Source organism: Candoia aspera, chromosome 3, assembly GCF_035149785.1.
Source record: "Candoia aspera isolate rCanAsp1 chromosome 3, rCanAsp1.hap2, whole genome shotgun sequence".
Classification (NCBI taxonomy): Eukaryota; Metazoa; Chordata; class Lepidosauria; order Squamata; family Boidae; genus Candoia; species Candoia aspera.
In genome coordinates this window covers 76,872,611-76,898,165 of record NC_086155.1, presented here as the reverse complement: position 1 = coordinate 76,898,165, position 25,555 = coordinate 76,872,611, and positions in this window count along the sequence as shown.

Sequence of the window (25,555 nt, the reverse complement as noted above, 5' to 3'; positions counted from 1 at the left end):
TTTAAACATTAGAATTTAATTGGATTAATTTTCAGGATTGACAATTTTATACTAACTATTCATGGACAGAAGTGTGGGTGGGGTGGGGTGGGGTGGTGGGAGGGTGTCCTTGTAGAATGCTTTACATTTTTTCCATTATGCATAAAATAGAATTAATATAATTTGATGTGAACATTGGCATACTCCAAGCATTGGCAAACTTCTGACAGCTGGGGGCCACATTTTGGAGAACAGCCACAATGTTCAGAACAATAAAATAATGTAAGCAAGATACAAAGAGTTGTCAGATGCAGCTTTCAGGGATGGGTTGTAGAATTTCTTTCTTTTTTAACTATGCTAAGCCACAGTTTTCAGGAGTTTCCTGCCTTAACAGGATGGAAGCTTTACCATGCTATACAGAGATTTTAGAAAGTGGAGGCTCCAAAACCTACCCCCCCAAAATAAAAAGGTGTTTCAATGGTTGCACGAATCTCTGGAGCTATGAGTTAAATTCCCTATCCTACTTTAAGGTTCTGCATCATGCTGGATTGAACAAATTATTTTAGTTGGACTAGGTATTGCTGAATGATAAAAATGATAGTTCCATTATTATTGCATTATCATTCTAAGCCAATTTATTTGAGTTTGCACTGCAATAAGCTCATGATGTTTCTAATATTTTCTTCTCAGCATGCAAGGCAACATGAATGGCTATAGTTAGCATTCTCTTAATTCATCTTCCTTTTTATCATACATATTGTAGCCTCTGACCTCTGCAAAAAGGCCAAGCTGATCTTTAAACAATGTGCAAGAGTTATTAAAATCAGTGGTATGGGATCACTCCACAGGCAGAAGCTACTTAAACAATAATTCTCCTTCAACTGGCTTGTTAATCTCTTTCTGACAAAAACTCCCATCTTCTGAGACTAACTTCTTCCCTTGATCTGGGAGTATATTGAGAATGCTCTGCTCCTATACTTAATTCTGATCCAGAGGTACCTTTTAGAAATGATTTGTGTGAGATTGTGGATTCTCCAGTTCCCCTGCTGATTTCCAATATCCTTTTCTTTTCTTTTTTCTTTTTGTACCTTCGAGTCAGTGTTGACTCCTGGTGACTGCCTGGACAAGTCCCTGCAGTTTTCTTGGCAAGGTTTTTCAGAAGTCATTTGCCATTGCCTCCTTCATAAGACTGAGAGAGAGAGTGACTGCCCCTAGGTGTAGCTGGCTTTGCGCCTAAGGCAGAACTAGAACCCATGGTCTCTCAATTTTTAATTTGGAGCCTTAACCACTAGACCACACTGGCTTTCCCATTAATATTAACAGTACATAAAACATTTTTTAAAATGAGGAATATTTATATGCCATTAGCTCAGAACGTCTTTACATATAACATTTTTTTACCTAACTTACAGAAATATGAGAATTTAATGGATTGGGTTTTTTTTAAAATAAGAATTCTTCAAAATTTACAAATAGCTTCCTAAAGATGGAAAGGACTTAAGATATGTTTTAATAAATAGGAATCATAGAAATCTTCAAAAACTCTTAGATTCATGGACATCTATATCTGCAATCTGAATTAAAATGCTTGAAGTGTTCATTCTACCTTGAATAAACATAGACATTTTAAAGCAGTACCATAGTGCCTTTGGGAACATGTGTTTCATGAAGTAAACATTTCTGTGATGAGACAGATAGTTGAGAGAGAAGAGAGATTCTATGCTGTTGTATAAAACAGATAAACTAATAACCCCTTCCCAAACACACACCCCATTAATTTATCTAACTCTGCTATAAGGCATCGGTAGCCTGCTTCACATGTTGTACTTCAGAGTCTTACTGTATATAATGTTTCAGTCTTGCTGCATGCTAGGAAGGAGATCAAGAAGAAGGAGGGGAAAAAGGAGAGAGACAAGAAAAAAGGAGGCTGAATAAGAGAGAAACCAGGCTAGGGGTTAGGCTGAGTTGGGGAGGCCCAAATAAAAAGGGAAAATGACTGTTTCTAGTACAACATGCCTAACCCTTATCTACCTGTGATGAGTATAATTAAATGGCAGCATCTAGGTGATCTTGGCTGATCTTGGAAAAACTATGCATTGTTCAGTTGGATTAGTTCTTGGATGGGAAACTGACAGAAAACTCCAGTGCTAGACTGAGAGGTTAAAAAGCCATCCCAGAAGAAGACAGTGGCAAACATCTTCAGCATTATTGCTAAGAAAACAATAGGCCTGTACCCTTGTGGGCACCCAGAATTGAGACTTGTGGACATTTTACCTTTTTCATCCTGATAGCTCTCTACAGATTACTTCCAAAGGAATGTGTTCATCTCCAAAAAAGTTAAAACACTTTAAAAAATTGCATTCCTGTCACAATTTGCAAAGAATGAACTGTCCCTAAGCTTTCTCTTAGCATTAGGGAAACATCCAAATTGTCATTATGATCATGGGAACATGCATCAAGTGGCAAACATGTTATTAAAATAATCTAATTTTATCATTCTTGCAGCCCAGTCTGCAAAGAAGCTACTAAAACAGTACATTGCTATTTATAATGTGTGCCAACATATGTAGTCAGGTATGAGTAGAATAAAGGTCCTTTTAAATGCATATATTTTATATGAAAAATGTAAAGTTTGCCCTGTAGCTTTTATCCTCAATTAAAGACATGGTTTCCTGAGCTGTGTAGTTGACTTGCATTGTCAGGTTGCTGGAGAAAAGATCTTCCTGACCCTTGCCTACTACCTGATTTTAAAGCAATAAATATGAAAACAGAGAGGCATAAAACATGACCATCTGTTATCAGGAAGCTTGGAAAGAAATAACTAGTCTTCATCCATTTAATTGGTAGCAACAAACACTTGAGCATAAGAAGGCTGAAATAAAAGCTTTTGATTCTGATTTTGAACAGAAGCAGTTACCAACCAGAGTAACAATGGGTACTCTGATTCATATGCCATGGTGATGATGAAAGCTTGCAGGCTTTTCTTTTTGTATTTTGTAAAATTAGTTACCTATTGACCAAGCATAGGGACCTGCACAGCACAGGGTTCAGATTAGAGCAGTACAGAGCAGTACAGAGCTGGCAGACTGCAAATTGGAAGTCACATGTGTTTGATGTTCTCAGGAAACAATATAGCTGCTCAGGAGGTTTCTCAGTATTAACTGGCATTATGAAGGACCCTGAGACTGTTAGCTTGTTCATTTATGCACCTATTTGTTGCATTACTGTGCCACCTCCTTCCTAAGGCACCCAAGATGACTTACATTTTTAAACGACTGTAAAGGAACATGTATCCCTAACCCTAACCCTTCAAGCAGGACCCATGAGTCCAGGAGAACCCCCAGGTTCCACACTTGATCTGTCTGGGGCAGTGCAACTCCATCCAGAGCCAAAGATGACAAATTCCTAGATACCCAGGAACCACCAACCCACAGCCACTCCATCATAACAAGGTTCAGGTGAAGCCTTTTGTTCCCCATCCAGACCCCTACAGCACCCAGGCACCGAGAAGTGTTGGTCACAGCATCACTTACGTCACCTGGGATGAATAATTGAGTATCATTCGTGTATTGATGATACCTCACCCTGTGGTGACAGATGATCTCACCCAACGGTTTCATCCTGGACAAAGATAGAGGCAAAACATTGAAAGGTTTCAGGCTGCCCATAGTTACATTCTACAAAATGTCCAAATATTCTTTCTTCTAACTTAAAACTAAACTAATTGTGAGGGATAGTTTGATTTTATAGTCAGAGATTGAAATACAGTAGTATATCCCAGTTCTTTAGTACAAACCAGTGTGGTTTAATTTGATCACAGTCTTTAGAATAGTTTAGGAAATCAAAAAATCATGATCATAATTAACTGGAAATACACTCTTCCTTCACTGCATGTATGCACACAGTCTGCAAATGTTGCCAGCAGAAGTTGGTAATCAAGCATGAAATGTATCATTGCTGGAGCTTCAATTAGAAAAGCAATCTTTCTATTATAGCTTACAATATAAAACAGGTACATTCATGTTTACAGTTTGGTAGAAAGATTGTCCCTTTTTGGATTTTCTAAATGTTTGTGTATCTTTCTTACTGAAAGATATAAGAGCTTCATGTGAATCCAAATCATAAATAAATGGAGTTTTAGAGAACAAACAGTACCAACATTTGTTCTTCCTTTCATTTCTTTTATAAACAATATCATCAAAAAGTAATCAGTTGAATTGCCCATTAAAGGGATAACTATGGCCAGTTCTGTGAGTACTTCATTAAACAATCAGAACTGATTTTGACCAGCCATATTTTGACCAGCACTGTGCTATATAAATCTCACTAACCTTGGTTCCCTCATCAGAGTAATATTTTGAAAACACAGATCGTAGAGGTATGCCCTGCTCTCCTCAAAAGAAGTTTCTCATCTGTAAAGTTTCATTGATTCCTATTAATCTGGAAAAGGTTGCAAAACCATTTCTAAAGTTCTAGTATAGTGGTGAAGCTGCTGGACTGACACCAGGAAGATCCAAGTTGAAGCCCACTTTCAGTCACAGAAGCTTTACTACAGCATAAAGTCATTCTAGAAGTCACAAAGAACCACGAGCAGCATCCAGAGTTCTGCAGACCTCTCTCATTGGCTCATGTCTGTGTACACTATTTTGCCATCAAAAAGGGACTGGATAAAAATGTGATGAATGGGAGAATTGCAAGGCAGAAGCCATAGCTCACTAAGAAGAGCATTGATGTTCATCTGAAGTTTGCCAAAAAGGCTTTAGATGACCCTTCAAACTTCTTGGGACCTGTAAGCCAAAAGTAAACTTTTCAGGCCACATGGTGGCCTGGTGAGAACCAAAACAAACAAACAAAAATCCTGCATTTCACAATAAGAACCTCATATCAATTTGAGAATGTAAGAAACCAATCACCAATTTCAGGAATTGTTTAGTTCCAACTAATTACAACTGAAGTTGGTGTAACCACTTATTGAATCTAAAGGGGTGATTACTTTTTCTCACTGACACATCACACATTGGTTGACTTTATTGATAAAATACATGACACAAAATCCAAGCATTCTTGTTATGTTCACTCTATCTTTCTGTATCAGTATAATCTACATGAAGCTCTGATGACACATATGGAAAAATTCAAAAAACCCCAAAGGGAGATAATACTTTACTTAAAATGGTATTAACATGGAGAAAATAAGGCAGATCTTAAAACCATGTCACTCAGGTATGCAGGCATGATTGTGTGTATATATGCACTTACACATGGACACATGCTTGTATTTTTATTTCTTCAAGGAATGCAGTTTTTTCCACAACTACACTTTAATTCTGTTTTCATTCACTCATATGGCTCAAGGACTTAGGACAATTTTCTTTATAAACAAGGCAGCCTCTGGTGTGCCATGGTGCCTGTGATGACTGCAACACTCTATTACCATTAAATCCAATTTATACATAAATGCAGTAGAAATCTTTTTTAATGGAAGAAGCGTACAGAATGGCAAAAAAGTTGTGAATGAATGTTCCTGCATTTTCTCTAAGTTAAACAGCCCAATGAGTACATGATTCCCCCTCCCTCAATCTGGTATGCAGCCCCCCTTTCCCTCAGTTTGTGCCAGTCTCTTGCAGGAGTTTCCAGCAGCTCAGCCAGTTGATCTTGGGTATGAGAGATAGTCCAAACATAATGTCTTCTCACTCCTGAATGTTCCCCCTCCCCTCTACTGACTTGCAAGTCTCTACATGGGTTGATTTCATTCATGCATGCAAGTCCAATCAGATGTTCTGGGACCATTTGATCAGGGAGCATGACAGTGCCAAGGCAGATGGAAACATAAGTCCAAGGAAATGAAAGTCAACCATTCAAATTTGTTCCATGATTCATGATGTTCTCAGAAAGGCCACTGCATTATTTGGAATAAATATAATAGCAAAGGATTATATGTAAAATAATTTCAGTATTTCTTAAATAGTATAATGTTCTAAGTTACATCAATATTTGACACTCAAAAAGGCCATATTTTAAGCATAATTTGATCCCTTTATGTAGCATTATGCAGAACAATTTAAGAAACTTGAATAACAAAGTAAGGCAATGGAAATGATACAGCCATATGAGAATATGCAACTCTGATACTAGAATCAGAAAGTCAAATCATGTTAAAACAATCTTAAATTCCTTTGCATGGCATTCCATTGTAAATATAATGGTATACAATAAAATAATAATCTTCAAGGGATTGCATTCTTCAATAGTTCTATATGGAAGAGAATCTATGCACCTGTCTGGAAGAGAAGCAATGCTAAGTACAAAAGCCTGGAAAAACAGGTGCTTTAATACATTAATGACTAGCAGAGAAGTGTTGTGCTTATGGCTGTGCAAAGTCAAAACCACTTCCTCTGAATAATTTTCAAAGTGTGCACAGCCATAAGAGCCAAGTGCCAAGTTTTTTTCTCTTACTGAGTGTCAGAAGTAATCCCACCAACTATAAAAACATCAAGACATAAGACATTCCATTCCTTGAGGGTACTGCTGTCAGCCTTACAAGGTAGACCAGACAGGAAACATGACCAGATAAGCTAATTCTACTTTATTGTAAAGCTACATTAACAGCATCTTGCAAGTCTGAAAGTACAGTTCTCCCGCCCCTCTTCTTTACAGCCCAAGAAACTAGGGAGGGTCTCTTCTGAGCCTCTTGCCCCACCCACTATCCAGCTGCAGGCTATGCTGTCTCTTATCTGACCATTCCCTTGGCAGCATCTCTTTGCCCCGTCTCCCAAGGTCATTCCCACATAGCATTACAGCTGCCAATGAACCCAATTCATATAGTGGACACAAATGCTATATAATATGTGTCAAGATGATTTAAAAACCATTTAAAATATGGGTTGTAGAATGTGTCTTTGCTAAATGAATGTCTGGTTATAGGTTAAGATGTTATGCTGGCCTATGACAATAATAAAGATTTGATTTGATTAGGTTATGTCTTGCAAAAACAACTTAAGGTTTAGGTTGAGCATTTCTTGTTCATTGAAGAAACATGTCATTCAGTAGAGACATGAGTATTGTATGCCAGAAGATATGTTCAGGATTGTGACAATGTTGGTTCATTATCAAAGCATATATATTAAATATAAATAAGCAAGCAAACAAACCCTACCGTGTTTGCCCCTTACAAATAACCAAAGAGCTATAAGTCATACTAAGGCTTTGGCATGCTGGTGAACATCATGCTGTCCTCTCTTCATGAAGTAGTAAAAGCAGATTTTTATGAACCTGAAGTAATTTAAACTCTGTTAATAGAGAAGTGCATACGGAGTATTCTGGCAGGCCCCATATGCAGCTGTTTGGCTAGAGTAATAACTCATTACTGAGCAAGAGGAAGAAAAAGCCCTCTGCTCTAATTGGAAAGAGGAAAAACTAACAAGTTAAAAAGTTAAAAATATACTCTATCTTGTCTGGCACAGTTCAATTCAGAATAAGTTTATGCCTGCAGTTATGTTGGTAAATGGCAGTTTAAAAATATTTTAGAGAGAGAGCAGGAGAGAGAGAGAGGAAGGGAGAGAGGGAGAGAGAGAGAATGTGAAGTCCTTGGTGCTCTCTGAGCCTTGTTGTTTTCTTGCAGACATTTCATTGCCAGACTAGGCAACATCTTCAGTGCAAAGAGGGAGTGGGCCTTGCTCTCTGTTTATATACCATGGCTTGCCCTGCTTGTCTTGGTGGGGGTGTTGTTCTCTCCTTGGGAGTTCTTTGATTGGGCTCTTGTTTGCTGCTTGGTTGATTGCCTGAGTTAATAGTTCCTTGATTAGGGTGTATTGTACTGTTTGATGGTTCATCTGGTGTTAATCCTAGCGTTGATTTTTGCATATCTGGGTGTTGATTGCTGGCAAGGGAATGTACTGGTCTTTTGGCTTTTCTATTGTCTCTTTTGAATGGTATATAAATCCATTTGAATGGTATGTAAAAAGAGATAATGTTTGGTGTAGTGGTTAAGGCACTAGCCTAAAAACCAGGAGACTGTGAGTTCTAGTCCTGCCTTAGGCACAAAGCCAGCTGGGGTACTTTCTCTCAGCCCTAGGAAGGAGGCAGTGGCAAACCACTTCTGAAATCTTGCCAGGAAAACTGCAGGGACTCGTCCAGGCAGCCTCTGAGAATCGGACATGATTGAATGGATAATACACGCAAACATACAGTCACAGGGGGCTGTTCTTGAGGTATACATGGGGGTATTCATGAAGACCACCCAACTGCTACAACTGGGCAGAATGCAAGAGATCCAGTAGTTTCGGTCATCAATTGATCTGCCCATGTACCACTGCAACAGCTGTGCAATTCAAGATTCTGGTTGTCGCCTTTAAAGCTCTTCAAGGCCCAGGATGTCCATATCTTTGGAACTGCCTTCTCCCAATGGTATTTGCCTGTCCATTGAGATCTGGAAAAGAATGCTCCCTCAGCTATAGGAAATCACCCTTGTAGCCCTATGACTATAGGCTGCTCATCTTGAGTTTAAACGAAGATATATATCTAAAATGCATGCTAATACTTTGTTGTTGTTGTTTATTCATTTAGTCACTTCCGACTCTTCGTGACCTCATGGACCAGCCCACGCCAGAGCTTCCTGTCGGTCATCAACACCCCCAGCTCCCCCAGGGACAAGTTTGTCACCTCTAGAATACCATCCATCCACCTTGCCCTTGGTCGGCCCCTCTTCCTTTTGCCCTCCACTCTCCCTAGCATCAGCATCTTCTTCAGGGTGTCCTGTCTTCTCATTGTGTGGCCAAAGTATTTCAGTTTTGCCTTTAATATCATTCCCTCAAATGAGCAGTCTGGCTTTATTTCCTGGAGGATGGACTGGTTTGATCTTCTTGCAGTCCAAGGCACTCTCAGAATTTTCCTCCAACACCACAGTTCAAAAGCATCGATCTTCCTTCTCTCAGCCTTCCTTATGGTCCAGCTCTCGCAGCCATATGTTACTACGGGGAACACCATTGCTTTAACTATGTGGACCTTTGCCGTCAGTGTGATGTCTCTGCTCTTAATTATTTTATCGAGATTTGTCATTGCTCTTCTCCCAAGGATTAAACGTCTTCTGATTTCCTGACTGCAGTCAGCATCTGCAGTAATCTTCGCACCTAGAAATTCAAAGTCTTTCACTGCCTCTACATTTTCTCCCTCTATTTGCCAGTTATCAATCAAGCTGGTTGCCATAATCTTGGTTTTTTTGAGATTTAGCTGCAAGCCAGCTCTTGCACTTTCTTCTTTCACCTTCATCATAAGGCTCCTCAGTTCCTCTTCGCTTTCAGCCATCAAAGTGGTATCATCTGCATATCTGAGATTGTTAATGTTTCTTCCAGCGATTTTAACTTGGATTCCTCAAGCCCAGCATGTCGCATGATGAGTACAAGTTGAATAGGTAGGGTGAGAGTATACAGCCCTGCCATACTCCTTTCCCAATCTGAAACCAGTCCGTTGTTCCATGGTCTATTTTTACTGTTGCTACTTGGTCGTTATACAGATTCTTCAGGAGGCAGATAAGATGACTTGGTATCCCCATACCACTAAGAACTTGCCACAATTTGTTATGATCCACACAGTCAAAGGCTTTAGAATAGTCAATACAACAGAAATAGATGTTTTTCTGAAACTCCCTGGCTTTTTCCATTATCCAGCGGATATTGGCAATTTGGTCCCTAGTTCCTCTGCCTTTTCAAAACCCAGCTTGTACATCTGGCAATTCTCGCTCCGTGAATTGCTGAAGTCTACCTTGCAGGATCTTGAGCATTACCTTACTGGCATGTGAAATGAGTGCCACTGTTCGATAGTCTGAACATTCTTTAGTGTTCCCCTTTTTTGGTATGGGGATATAAGTTGATTTTTTCCAATCTGATGGCCATTCTTGTGTTTTCCAAATTTGCTGGCATATAGCATGCATTACCTTGACAGCATCATCTTGCAAGATTTTGAACAGTTCAGCTGGGATGCCGTCATTATTAGCAATGCTTCTTAAGGCCCATTCAACCTCACTCTTCAGGATGTCTGGCTCTAGCTCACTGTCCACACCATCAAAGCTATCCCCGATATTGTTATCCTTCCTATACAGGTCTTCCGTATATTCTTGCCACCTTTTCTTGATCTCTTCTTCTTCTGTTAGGTCCTTGCCATCTTTGTTTTTGATCATACCCATTTTTGCCTGGAATTTACCTCCAATGTTTCTAATTTTCTGGAAGAGATCTCTTGTCCTTCCTATTCTATTGTCTTCTTCTACTTCCATGCATTGCTTGTTTAAAAATAATTCCTTATCTCTTCTGGCTAACCTCTGGAATTTTGCATTTAATTGGCATATCTCCCCCTATCACTGTTGCCTTTTGCTTTCCTTCTTTCTTGGGCTACTTCTAGTGTCTCAGCAGACAGCCATTTTGCCTTCTTGGTTTTCTCTTTCTTTGGGATGTATTTTGTTGCCGCCTCCTGAACTGTGTTGCGAACTTCTGTCCATAGTTCTTCCGGGACCCTATCTACTAAGTCCAGTCTCTTAAATCTATTCTTCACCTCCACTGCATATTGCTTAGGAATATTAGTGAGCTCATATCTAGCTGATCTGTGGGTCTTCCCTAATCTCTTTAGTCTGATCCTAAATTGTGCAAGAAGAAGTTCATGATCGGAACTACAGTCAGCTCCAGGTCTTGTTTTTACTGACTGTATAGATGTCCCCCACCTTTGGCTGCAAAGGATGTAGCCAATCTGGTTTCGGTGTTGTCCATCTGGGGAAGTCCATGTATAAAGCCGTCTCTTAGGTTGCTGGAAGAGAGTGTTCGTTATGCACATTGAGTTGTCTTGGCAAAATTCATGCTAATACTAATCTTACCTTATTTAATTAATTAGATTGAAATCTTTCTTAGTTTCCAAATGAGTAAAAGGTGACACACAAACACACATTCTACAAATCCTTAGCTGAATATTTGTTCTAAAGTTGGAAAATCCTGTTATAAAATTTAAGATGTAAGTGATGCTAATATGTCTTAACAAAAGGATGGATCCAGAAAAGCATGAAGGGTCCTCTCATACTATGGGGCTTTCCTACTTCTTCCTCCCTTTCTCCACATTATCCCATGGATATAGTAACTGTGAAACTATAGTAACTATTGAATGCTGTGGAAGAGTGGACATAAAGAAAAATATGTACCGGGTACCAAATATCCTTGGAACTCACCTAATAAGAGCAAATACAGAATGCAATTAAATAGACAAAAAACACTTTATTTATTTAATCATTATTTACCACTATACAATTATCTATGCTCTACCTTTTAGGAATAGTTTTCACAAGGTGGTTCACTTTGTAATAGCATAAACTAGAGTCACCAAATTGCAAGGAGAGGGTTTCATCTAAACAGCAATACACATACTTCTAAAATGTAGAACATGAGGGTAAAAGATTTGAGCCCATCCACACCCAATTCAATGGTGGTGGTGAGAATAATTTCATTAATGACAAAACAAAGAGATGTTGCTAAAATGTAATGCGTTTTCCTCAGATGAAATATAAGAGATGATAATATGCTTACTTATTTTTCATGCTGTTTATCTTGGTATTTGTTATGCATTGTGTGATGAGTCTAATAGCTAATAACTTCCCCTTTTAGCCCTATAAGAAAATGTGGCTCATCTAAAACTTTTTTTTTTCATTTATTTATTAAAGAAACACAAGGCCAAGATATGCAAATACAGCCAGTCCTTGTTTAGCAACTGCCTTGGATAGTAACAATTCACAATACGATGGTAATAAATGGTAGTAAAAGGTAGTAAAAAAATAATTTTCTGACCAATGCACGCATTTACACCCAAATTTCTGTGCCGGAGAACAATGCACACTAGAGTGAGGGCAATGCTGGCATTGCTGCATGGGATAATTTTATCTGAATGAGAAGGCAGCAACCAGCAATCTTCACAAGATCTGCTATAATTACAGCTTGAAAGTCAAATTTATATTTAGTTTTAAGATATTTTAAGTCTGAACTTTAAGCAGATTTGAAGCTGATCAGTACTATGTGAAAGACTACTAACAAATCCCAGGTGTATTTACTGAAACTAAGGTTAAGAAAAGAACACTCAAAGTATCTTTTTTTTCCCCCAAGTGTCACAATGTATAATAGGAAAGCACTAATAAGAAATGGCTTGGGTTTAATGAAAAGATTCTGTCACTCTAAGCATTAAAATAGATCACAAAAATCTTAGCATCTAATATATCTGAAATCTCATCTGAAAAGCAATTTTGCTTCAGGTTATACACAGTTCCTTGGGAATGAATTTGGGAATGAACTTGGTGAAAATAGGAGTTACGTGTATATGTTTGCCACCAATGGCAGCCACAAGAATCTTTTGCTCCTTTCAAAATTAACAAATGTATTATTGCATAAGCTTTCCCTGATTACTTTCCAAATATTTGGAGAACAGTGACTTTGTGCTAGTGACCTCCAGGCACTCAGTATGCAGTTGTTATGGGATGCTTCAGAAATTTCATCTGCTACACAGGCTGGTTGATAATATGTTGTCCAAGTGTTGCTAGGAATTAATAGTTGGTTCATATAACAGCTGACACTGTGAGGGCTGCCAGTGCCTTTCTAATCCAGACATATCCATAAGGAGGCAAAGGACAAATGACAAAACAGGTGCCACACCATCGGGATGTGAACTCTGTCCATTTGGTATGTGCATTGTGCTGTTGCACGCATGTACAATAGGAGAGGAGCTCGTGTTGTGCCATGGCAACTTGTTACATCATTTTGATGCACTGGTTGGATTCTGTGGACATCATTGTTCTAAACTCACTTTAAACTGCTGGATTTAACCTTTAAAATTGGTAATTCACTCATATTATTTAGCAATCCTTTTTTTCTTTGCCCCTAAGAGCAGTTAGATTTGCAGGAATGAAGGAGAGAGCCTTTTCTGTAGTGGCCTCATCTCCAAGGAATACATTTTCAACTTGGATTCCCCATCTCTAAAAGCCTTTAGAAAAGCCCTTGGCATTTTTTTTCCCCTTTGGCCTTCTTTGAAGAAGCATTTCTATGGACAGCATTCACTTCTGGATTTTAGTACTATGGAAAGGAAGCATTATTTTTTTATAATTGGCTTTTATTAAATTTAATGAATGTACCAATCGAAGTGAATAATGAATGTCTTGTATTATTTTATTATTTGTTGTATGATTGTATAATATATGTTGTATTATTTTATTTTATTATTTTATTCTGCAAGCCACTTTGGGAGGATTTGTTCCCTAAAAAGTGGCTAAAAGTACTTTAAATAAAGCAATACTTCTGATTAAATAGATCATAAGCCAGGAAGGCTAATGAGATAATTAATTGGTTAGCCTGCACTGTTTTTCCTGTAACAGATTAACATAATTAGGCTCTGGAAACATGTTTAAAAAATAACTGATAGGTAGCTGAATTTCCCCCAGTATGGTGCCCTGTGGAGGTATAATACTTCAACTTGTCCAAGATACCAGGAGGGCATCAGCAATGGAAAGCTGTACTGTGCAGTATGGGATATTGTTGAACTTTACTTGAATGTATTTGGTTTTTCTCCTGCTTTGAATTTTCTTTAAATTTCAATCTAGTCCCATTTCTTAACTGCTTTCCCTTTTGCCACCTTATGAAGTATTTGAGTCTTATAACTATGGTTATTTTCCTATAATTTGTTATTTTGAATGATACATAGAGAAGAAGAGACTGATTTTTACATGTGAATAAATATCTTACACAATATTAATTTAGATTAAATTCAATTAAATCTAAGTTAAATTAGATTTATTGGCAATAGATTCTGGATATGTATCCCAAATCATCATAGTTATTTTGGGGGAAGAGGTTCACAACCATAACAGATGAAGATATGGTTTAATTACATAGGTGGCTCTTAAGAGGACAAGTGTAAGAACTGACACTTTGGAACCCAATAATGACCTGACTCATGCACACTTGAAATATGCAGAATTCAGATTTATTGAGAATGTGTACAGATCAAGAGAAAAGCTGCAACTGAAGATTCCTGCCTCAACTACCTAATTAAAAGTTAGCAGACACCCCACTCCCCCTTACATCTCTTCCCACCTAATTCCAACAGTCAGGCATGCCAAGCACAGATGTCTCTGATGGTATGACCTTGACTTCCCCCCTTAGCCCAAACAGAATAGTTTGTTTGTGTTCCCCCTCCCAACTGGTTCTTGACATGTGTTGGCTCATCATGGCAGATGAACACGATCTGACGATTCATCGATCATTTGATTGTGGAGTCTGACAACAAGCAGTGTCACATAGATTTTGTATAATAACTCTCAATTACAGGATCTAAATCACAACTGTATCCTGTAGTTACTATATTTCTGCTTACTACTGTGGTTATAAATTAACAGGAGAAGCTTACCCCTTACCACATTCTCTCTTTGTGAGATTTTCATAGACACCTGACTGGTCAATACCAATCAGAGAGTATTAAGCTTCATGGACCTATCAAGGCAATTGGTGGGTTGCAATCTATGCACATGTACCTGAGAGTAAGTCCCACTAAGTTCTATCAGATTTCTATTCATGCAACAGGCCTTCCCCTTTCTTTCCACACCCTACAGTTACCTCATCTCCAAAGTCTGCTGAACCCCCAAATCTTTCTCCACCCCTGAATTGGTAGGACTACAGCATACAACAATGGAAAAAACATCAGTTCTGTCAGTAGTATCAATTTGGCTAGGGAGCAAAGTTGAACAGAACTATTGAACTCCAATGGGCTTCCTTCTAAAATGGAATGCATAGGATTGAACATTTTTAAAATGTTAATTAAGCTCCTCTCATGCTTATTTTTAACCCAGCTTCGGGAGAAAAAAATAAAAATAAAACAAACTCATACTTTTTCTTGAGGTTTATTAAAATATACTGTCTTGTACATTCTGCAAAAAACATGATAGAGTCCCTGCCTTACATTAAATGCCTGAAAAGCACAGCAGCATCTTTTCGAACAAATTAAATCACACACACACACACACACCAATTCTATCTGATCTATTGTCATGGAGACAGCTTGCTAAATTCCTGTGTTTTCATGGAGATAGCAACTTCATAAGAACATATCTTCTGCATGACAATTGACCCTATTCACATCAAGTCATTCTTTCCTCTTCTGAATAACCTTATTAAGTTCAGACAGAGTTCAACATTAATTCTGATATATATTCACTAATAATTGAAGAAGGCTGTCACTACTGAAACACAGGGTGTTTCTTCATCTAATGGCCATGTGAAGCAGTACTCAATCACCTTCACCAACCAGATGCCTTCTAGGTGTCTTGGAGTTCAATTCCCCAAATCCCTCCAGTTGGAGATTTCTGAAAATTGAAGTCCATCTCATTTGGAAGGCAAATTAATACAAAATATGAAGGAACAATACAAGTATCAAATCAGCAGCAGAAAGCCACAAATCATATTCTACCATAGAAGTAAAACAGTCTTTTAGGTTTCCAACTTAGGTTTCCAAAAGATGCTGCTGTGCTTTTTGCTGTAAAGGAGAAAAAAAAAAACTTATTTAGCAATAAACAGAACCCTCAACTATTATGTAATTGGCATAATTTACTCTGTATTTATAGCATTACAAGTTTACTGTATTTGGGTTGTTCAAATCATTTTGCATATCTAGTTGAAATTGTATTTTTACATGATGATTTAATCTATCTGCAGCTGCAGCAATATAAATTATGCTTAAAACTATGCTGATTGATTATAATCAGTTGTAATCATGTCTTATAATTACATTGCATTCTAGAGACAGAGGACATTTAAGCATACTCAGCACCCTGTTATATAAAGAAGATTAGCTGCTACTTCTGTGAAACTCTGCCCACATTGAAATATGTATATTCACACCATGTTTTATTAAATGTATTGTCCAGCAGCCAAATTAATTCTCCTTATTGCAAATGCAAAGCATAACAAAGAAATCAAAATAGTCATAATGGTTTTGGAATTTCATGCTTGTAAACAATACTCTCATTAAACATGTACAGCCTGTTTAGCTTGAAAATGGCTATATATTCAATATTCATTTGATAATAATTGGGAATTACAGAATCAACTGTGCATTCATGAAGCAATAAAACTGGGCAGGAGGATGCATAAACTATATCTTATGTGCCACAGATAACAAGGGTGTACATCATTATCAGTGTTTCTCAACCTAGTTATCTGAGTTTTAATTATTGCAGCATTTCACTTTATAGCAATTAACCCTAAATGTAACACTAACTTTATGTAGTGATTTGCAAGACTAGAAAGATTCAAAAAGGTGCTTTGCTTCAACAGTGCTTCAAGTGAAGCACTGTTTTGAATTTGCTTCCCAAAGCACTGTAGCTTTCATTGATGGCCTTTCCTAGCAGATCCATTAGCTGGAAATAAGTTCTGCACATACAGTCTTATTATGCCTTTGAGAGGTGATCTAATTCATCTCCATGACAATTTCATGCCACAGAGACAATGTCCTTCATGTCCTCATGGAATGGAGGCAACACAGTTATCCATACAATGTATTTTGTGTCACTTCAACTGCCTCTTTCAAAACAGCGAGTAACTAGAAGAGCTTCTGCCTGCATGTGGAGAAGCTTCTTCCTGCTTATAGTGACTCACTAAATGTGCTTGAGGAACCAATGTGAAGCATCTGGACAAGGCATATAGTATTACTTTGACACCTTAAAAAAGCAAATAAACTTGTGTCTGTGGCCCAAAGAGTCACATCTAGATAAATTAGGGCCACCTAACACAGGTGACTAAATAGGAAATTGCTCATTGCTCATTACTTTTATTTAAGGATGCAAAACATCCTTAATCTGAAACAAAGAGGTTCAACATCTGGTCTGCCAGAACTTCAACTCCCATGAGTTTTAGCAGCCAGCATAGTTAAGGATAAAAAATTATGAAACCTGCTGGACAAAAAGTTATTGAGGGCAACCAGCTGGGCTATTCATTTTAAATAAATTCTACAAAGTTATGGTTTATTGAATACATGGCTAAACTGAATGCCCTCTTATCAGAAGGAAAAACCACTTGTACTATTGCCAAGAAAACTTCATGCATACATCCATGTGGTCATCAGGAGTTAAGTTCCATTCAAAGGACACTGTATGTATTTTCTAATCTCTAAATCCCTAAATACTTTGGGATCAAGACTTCTGAAAGAAGACCTTCATGCAGATTTATCTGACCCCTGAAATGTTACCACAACTACTGAACAGTCTCCTGTAGCTTTTATTGGGCATCAACAGGAAAAGGATCTTTTTTCTGCTGTGGTTCCCACCCACTAGAATTACTTCCCCCAAAGTTTTGTTTTGTTTTTTTAATCAGTTCAATTGTGTCCGATTCTTGGAGACTGCCTGGACAAGTCCCTGCAGTTTTCTTGGCAAGGTTTTTCAGAAGTGGTTTGCCATTGCCTCCTTTCTAGGGCTGAGAGAAAGTGACTGGCCCAAAGTCACCCAGCTGACTCTGTGCCTAAGTGGGGGGGGGGGGGGAGGCTAGAACTCATGGTCTTCCAGTTTCTAGCCTGATGCCTTAATCACCACACCAAACTGGCTCATTCCCCTTAAGTTTAAGCATGTGCTAATGCTGTTACGATTTCAGTGCTTTTTTTTTTTAGATTTTTTGATGACATTGTTGAATTTGTTCTGTTCTGTGTTTTAGTACTGTTTCCTGTTCTTACTGCATTGTCATATTTTCTTCTATTCAGTTATATTTTAAATTCTGTACAGAGCTTGGCATGCACTGTATGACAAGTGGTCTACAAACATTTACAATACAATAATCACATTCAGAACGAATCTGCTGGCTTTTTCTTCCATTAAATTGTGCTACTCATTTGTAGCTAAAATCAGCCCAATCAAACCACAACTGAAAAAAACATGGAGTGATCTATCTAGCAACTGGGGAGTATGGGCATATAGTACTTTGCAATGACACAATTTCATCCACAAATAGAGATGTCAGTAAGCACTTTATACTGTTTCTATTCAGAGAAGATATTGTTGAGGCTGGTCAGGCAACTCAGCTATGAGTCCCATCTGCCTACTTTAGACGATAAATCAAAAGACTTTTTTTGTTTTTGTCCTCTTATTAGGATGGGAATTGTATTTGAATGTATTGCATGTCCACTACAATATTGTGCACTTGCAATTTAATTATGCAAATCAGCAATTTGGAAGGTTTTCTTATGTGATCTAACAATTAAATTGCATGGTACAAGGGTTAATTATTTCATCTGTTCTGCCAAAACACCACTTGAGATGCTGAAGCATCAGTAATTACATTTCTCAATGGCTTGGTTTCTCAGTATGCCGCTGTAGCAAAAACAGCCCATCCAGTTGGATATTGATGCATTTTGGGGCACAGGGACATGGATTTGAAAATGGAATTTTCAGGGCATAGAGCAGAAGGGAATGAGACCTGGAGGCAAAGAGAAAATGTGTGCAGAGGAGAGATAATTGGGAATTGAATGAGAAACCTGGGAGTCACCAAGAGCGTGAACATCAGAAAAGAGAAGTAACTCAGGGATCAAATTGTGGACTCAGTTACACCAAAAATCAAGGGTTATCTGAATATGTTACAGAGAAGAATTTGATCCAGTGAAAGAAAGAAATAAAAACTACTAGGAGTTTTGCAGCACGAAAAGCAAGCAGTACAATGTTGATGTTTGCATTCAATGAAGCGATTCAATGACTAACATGTTAACACATTTTAATGGGCAGCGGTTGCTCTTCATTTAATATTTTCTTATTTCCATTCCATTATTTTGTTCTGCTATGCTTTATACTGTAAACATATATTTAGGAATATATGTCAGTGGTAATTTTCTGCTGTGTCATTATCTTTTACTTTTAAAACATTATCCTTCTTGTGTATAACTGCATATATATGTACTGTATGTACAATTGTGTAATTATTTTATTGGTTTTATAATAAATTATCTGGAATTTATAAGAAGAAATAGCAATATTCAAATAAAAATGTTTCAAATTTTAAATCTAATGATAATTTTTTTTCTTTGAGTACATGACTGGGCTATCTACCTATATATCTATCAATCATCTACCTACCTACCTACCTTTCCATCTATCATATCATGGCTTAATTTATATCTGTCAAAGGCATTTGGAGCCTCCATTCCAGATGTGGGTGGAGCCAAGAAAAAAGGGACCAAATGCACAGATGTTCCATATATACTGCAAATTATATACAATTAAAAGGAGCATTAGAAGGAGAGGATAGTGTCTTTACATCTAAAACTGAATGCGTTGCACCAGTATTTTGAATATCTCATACTGGATCCCAATATCTTCACATATTTTACTGATGTTCTTTTAGTTCAAAGTAAAGATTCCAAACTAATGAGGGAGAAGGATATAGGAGGCAATTGCAGACGGAGCCATATGTAGATGGAGCCATATGTAAATGGAGCCAGGAGTCACAACAGATGAATTAATAATAGGATGGAGTCAGGGATTACAAAGGGCAAAGTAATTTCAAAAATTGAGCAACATCAACATGAAGCATGCAGAGCAGATGGGTGAGGAGGGGTTGCTCTGACATATGCAATACTGCAAAAATATTTTGTGATCCCTTGCTCTTCTACTCCAGTAGCAACCTGCTGCACAAAAAAAGGCAAAATGAAGCAAATGTCAAGACAAAGTAATTTGTCAAAGTAATTGACAAATGTCAATGCAAAGTAAAAATTGGTGCGAATAAGCAGCATAACAACACACACACACAAAGACATTTTTAAAATGGGGAGATCAGAAGAGGATAAAAATAGGGAAAATACTAGAGTGGACAACTCCTCCCGAGACACAACACAGAAACTCCATGGTCCCAGTGATCCTGCAGGATGCCAGTTAAACAAATAAAAATAAGTACTGGAAAAATTAGAGGAATAGGAAGAGACCAGGAGCTCCAATTATTCTGTTACTCTCCTCAAATGCAGAGATAAATAAGAAAGAAAAAAAGCATCTAGTAAAGAAAGAAAAATTGGGGGGGGGGAAGCAATGGGAACAAAATATGTGAGAATTGTACAGCAATTTGGGGACTGCATATGTATCTATGACAGCTTTATACATGGACTTCACCAGATGGTTAACACCGAAATCAGATTGGCTACATCCTTTGCAGCCAAAGGTGGCGGACATCTATACAGTTGGTAAAAACAAGACCTGGAGCTGACTGTAGTTCCGATCACGAACTTCTTCTTGCACAATTTAGGATTAGACTAAAGAGATTAGGGAAGACTCACAGATCAGGTAGATATGAGCTAACTAATATTCCTAAGGAATATGCAGTGGAGGTGAAGAATAGATTTAAGGGACAGGACTTAGTGGATAGGGTCCCGGAAGAACTATGGACAGAAGTTCGCAACATTGTTCAGGAGGCGGCAACAAAATATATCCCAAAGAAAGAGAAAACCAAGAAGGCAAGATGGCTGTCTGCTGAGACACTAGAAGTAGCCCAGGAAAGAAGGAAAGCAAAAGGCCACAGTGATAGGGGGAGATATGCCCAATTAAATGCAAAATTCCAGAGGTTAGCCAGAAGAGATAAGGAATTATTTTTAAACAAGCAATGCGTGGAAGTGGAAGAAGACAATAGAATAGGAAGGACAAGAGACCTCTTCCAGAAAATTAGAAACATTGGAGGTAAATTCCAGGCAAAAATGGGTATGATCAAAAACAAAGATGGCAAGGACCTAACAGAAGAAGAAGAGATCAAGAAAAGGTGGCAATAATATACAGAAGACCTGTATAGGAAGGATAACAATATCGGGGATAGCTTTGATGGTGTGGACAGTGAGCTAGAGCCAGACATCCTGAAGAGTGAGGTTGAATGGGCCTTAAGAAGCATTGCTAATAATGACGGCATCCCAGCTGAACTGTTCAAAATCTTGCAAGATGATGCTGTCAAGGTAATGCATGCTATATGCCAGCAAATTTGGAAAACACAAGAATGGCCATCAGATTGGAAAAAATCAACTTATATCCCCATACCAAAAAAGGGAAACACTAAAGAATGCTCAAACTATCGAACAGTGGCACTCATTTCACATGCCAGTAAGGTAATGCTCAAGATCCTGCAAGGTAGACTTCAGCAACTCATGGAGCGAGAATTGCCAGATGTACAAGCTGGGTTTAGAAAAGGCAGAGGAACTAGGGACCAAATTGCCAATATCCGCTGGATAATGGAAAAAGCCAGGGAGTTTCAGAAAAACATCTATTTCTGTTGTATTGACTATTCTAAAGCCTTTGACTGTGTGGACCATAACAAACTGTGGCAAGTTCTTAGTGGTATGGGGATACCAAGTCATCTTGTCTGCCTCCTGAAGAATCTGTATAACAACCAAGTAGCAACAGTAAGAACAGACCAGGGAACAACAGACTGGTTTATGATTGGGAAAGGAGTACGGCAGGGCTGTATACTCTCACCCTACCTATTCAACTTGTATGCAGAACACATCATGTGACATGCTGGGCTTGAGGAATCCAAGGCTGGAGTTAAAATCACTGGAAGAAACATTAACAATCTCAGATATGCAGATGATACCACTTTGATGGCTGAAAGCGAAGAGGAACTGAGGAGCCTTATGATGAAGGTGAAAGAAGAAAGTGCAAGAGCTGGCTTGCAGCTAAACCTCAAAAAAACCAAGATTATGGCAACCAGCTTGATTGATAACTGGCAAATAGAGGGAGAAAATGTAGAAGCAGTGAAAGACTTCGTATTTGTAGGTGCGAAGATTACTGCAGATGCTGACTGCAGTCAGGAAATCAGAAGACATTTAATTCTTGGGAGAAGAGCAATGACCAATCTTGATAAAATAGTTAAGAGCAGAGACATCACACTGACAACAAAGGTCTGCATAGTTAAAGCAATGGTATTCCCAGTAGTAACATATGGCTGCGAGAGCTGGACCATAAGGAAGGCTGAGAGAAGGAAGATCGATGCTTTTGAACTGTGGTGTTGGAGGAAAATTCTGAGAGTGCCTTGGACTGCAAGAAGATCCAACCAGTCCATCCTCCAGGAAATAAAGCCAAACTGCTCACTTGAGGGAATGATATTAAAGGCAAAACTGAAATACTTTGGCCACACAATGAGAAGACAGGACACCCTGGAGAAGATGGTGATGCTAGGGAGAGTGGAAGGCAAAAGGAAGAGGGGCCGACCAAGGGCAAGATGGATGGATGATATTCTAGAGGTGACGGACTTGTCCCTGGGGGAGCTGGGGGTGTTGACGACCGACAGGAAACTCTGGCGTAGGCTGGTCCATGAAGTCACGAAGAGTCAGAAGCGACTGAACGAATAAACAACAATAAGTATCTACGTGGGAGAGAAGGGAAGGAAGAAAATATGTGATGGATTTATGTCTAAGAATTTAAATCCCATTTTATTTTATTTTATTTCTCTTATTTTATTTATTTAAAAAAACCACCTTCTCTGACTTAGCTTTAAGCCTAGCCGTTGATATCATCTATCCAATCATGGTTGTGTTAAAAAATGCTAAGCAGGCTCAGAACTGTTTAATACCAGGATGAAAGGCCACCAGAAAAAAATTCCAGGACTTCAGACTAGACTTGGAAGTGAAAACAAGTATCTTGGAGAAAAACCAGTGGCAAACAATTTCTGTAATGCAGCCAAGAAAACTCCATGCCTGTGTCCATATAATCCCCAGAAACTAAGATTAACTTGAAAAAGTGAGCTGCATGAAAGCTCATGCCTTTGAATAAAATTTGTTAGTTGGAAAAGGTGTTACCAGACTCCTGATATGTCCTTACTTTAAGTAACTTTCAGATGAATTAAGTAAACTGAACTAAGAGGTAGTGATAGTTCCAATGTTACCAGGTGAATTGCATGGCAGAGGGTAGACTTGAACCTGGGTCTCCCAAGTTCTTCTCTTTAACCACAGTCTCTTATTTCTTTTTGTGCCAGAATGCAACTGTATGAAAAATAGAGTCAGGAAAGGTTATCCTCATATTATATCCCATGAGGACATAGAAATAGCTGTTTTTCCTCTCTCTAAACAGGCTCCCAATTAATATTAATCCTTCCTATATAATCTGTTGGCCAGAGTAAAAAGGCTCACTACAAGCTACTGAAATTTTGCATTGCAAAAATGTAACTTGACTTAGATCAGCAAGTTTACTATTATAGTTGTAGAAATATGTAAACCAAAAATATATGACATCAGCCAACAGTATTCTGTTCTATACAGATTGCCATAGAAGAAAGCTATCACACAGAAGCACTGGACATTAGAGTTATGTAAAGTTTTGAAAGGGTACTTCATTTTCAAAGAATCTTCAACAAAGTGCCCTCCGCTAGAGTGGAGCTAGAGTGAAGCTATCATGCCACATCAAATGAGAACTTTGCTGGTCTTCTGCACATGCATTCACACATGCAGTAGATGTTCCAGTGAAAAAAGTGGCCAGGCTAACTGATGTGGCCCAGCAAAACACTATGATTGGAAGTATCAAGGAGGTAAACCTAGATTTCTGGGTCACACCACCACTGTGTTCCAGCTAGCAGAATGGAAGTGCTTTATAAAGTAGTACTGTTTCAGATAGCCCTGTTGAATGAACCTATTTTATAGCCACATAAATGTCAAATCCAGTCATTAGAATGGGTACTGAATGGTGCTGTGCCATGAAAAAAAAAAAAAAGAAAGAAAAGAGATTGGATTTAGAATGAGGCAAAGCTCTCCCAATCTGATCTGATGTCTTCTGATAGAGAGGTGACTTGTGAAAAGATGAGCATCCACTGTAATACCAAGATCTGATGAATGTGGATCTATGACACCATCCTGTACAAAATTGGTTCCAGGTATTTTGATCTTGGACAAAATCAACCAGTAAATGGTCAATCTCACCCAAAGTATTAAAGTCAAAATCCTGGAATTGCCACTGGAGTTTAAAATGACACCAGAACATTTGTGTGCAGGATATACATTGTATGCAGGCAAAACTTTTAGTTCCTGGGGCTGCTAGACAGACAGCATTTCCATATCAATGTTTTCATGTTTCATTTTTGAACTTCAGTTAGTATGGTTCAAACTTTAAAATGGAGAAGTGGGTGGAGGGGAAGGAGAAAGTTCATCTTTGGAGATTTTAAAGTTATTTTATCTGCTTTTTCTTGGGTTTTGTAATGCCTTTAAAGAATATATTTGAAGCAATAAAGGTTATTTCAGTTATTATTGGCTGAAGATGTAGTTTGTTTTTAGGAAGGTTTTTTTCTTCTTTTTTGTAGTGGTTGAATAAATCCATAAAGTGAAATAATAATGAGATCATTACTGATATTATATGCTGACCCAAAGACAGAGTCCATCCTCTTAAGGTGCTGCTTGAGCAATCATTCTGTCTTATTTCCTATTTCTTGCTGGAAAAGAGTTGATCTACACTGATCCTATGCCTTCTGAAGAAGCTACAATAGTGCAAAAGTGTGGCCACTAAGATAGTATTTTATCCTTACATTCAGCGTGTTGTAAAAGGTAATATATCTATATGGCAAACTATCTGCAAGACATTGATAACATTGGCAATAATCGTTGTTTTGGTCTATATCCTTAGATCTTGTAAATATGATTGTATTGAAGGAAATATACAGAACAAATGAGAGCACAGTCAAAGGTGAGGAAAGGAAAAATAAATAGTTGATCAGAAAGAATGAGTCAAGTTTGAGATTTCCTGTAGGTAGTGTTGCTGCTGACAACTTCAGACTTGTTTGCCCACAGCCATCTACTTTTAATAATTATTGATATTGCATAACTTTGCTCAGGTTATTAATTCAGTTTACTAAACAAGATGAAAAGTTACTTGAAAAACAAAAAAGTAAACATTCACATTAAAAAATGTCCAGATCATTTTTCACGGCGCACAAGCTAAATAAAGATGGGTAAATAGACCTTCAGGATGAATGTATTATGTATGATAGCATAATATACCTTGTTACCTACAGAGAATATTTTCAGGCCTCAAATCATTATCTGTTGAAAACACTGCATAGAAATGGTTGCAGAAATTATGATTCCACCTGAAAAAGATAGTAATTGGATCAGAATTTTTTCAGAAACTTACCAGATTCAGAATACTGATTATCTGGCAGGTGAGGGGGAGACAATACAAATAAAAAAAGTAAAAGCATGTCTCTGTGTTTGTGTTTTTCCCATTTTGCAAAATTGTCACCAAATATTCATATCAAGCATCCTCAAGACGTTGAAGACGGTTGACAAGAAAAGAAAAATGAAGAGGATTATTTATTTATATTTTATTTAAAAGACTTACATAGCTACCCTTATTATGAACTATAAACCCTGGGTGGCTCACAAAACAATAAAAACAATAAAAACAATAAAAAACAAGCAACCGCAATAAAAACTCCTAGTGCCCTGGGGCCACATTCTCCCACACATCAGTGTACCACCTTGCTGGGCTCTAGCCCCATTCTACCCCTGGCTTGTGGGTGAGGAGGGTAGGGCCTACCAACCTCTGGGGGAAGGGTATAATGAAAGGAATATAAATCTTTTT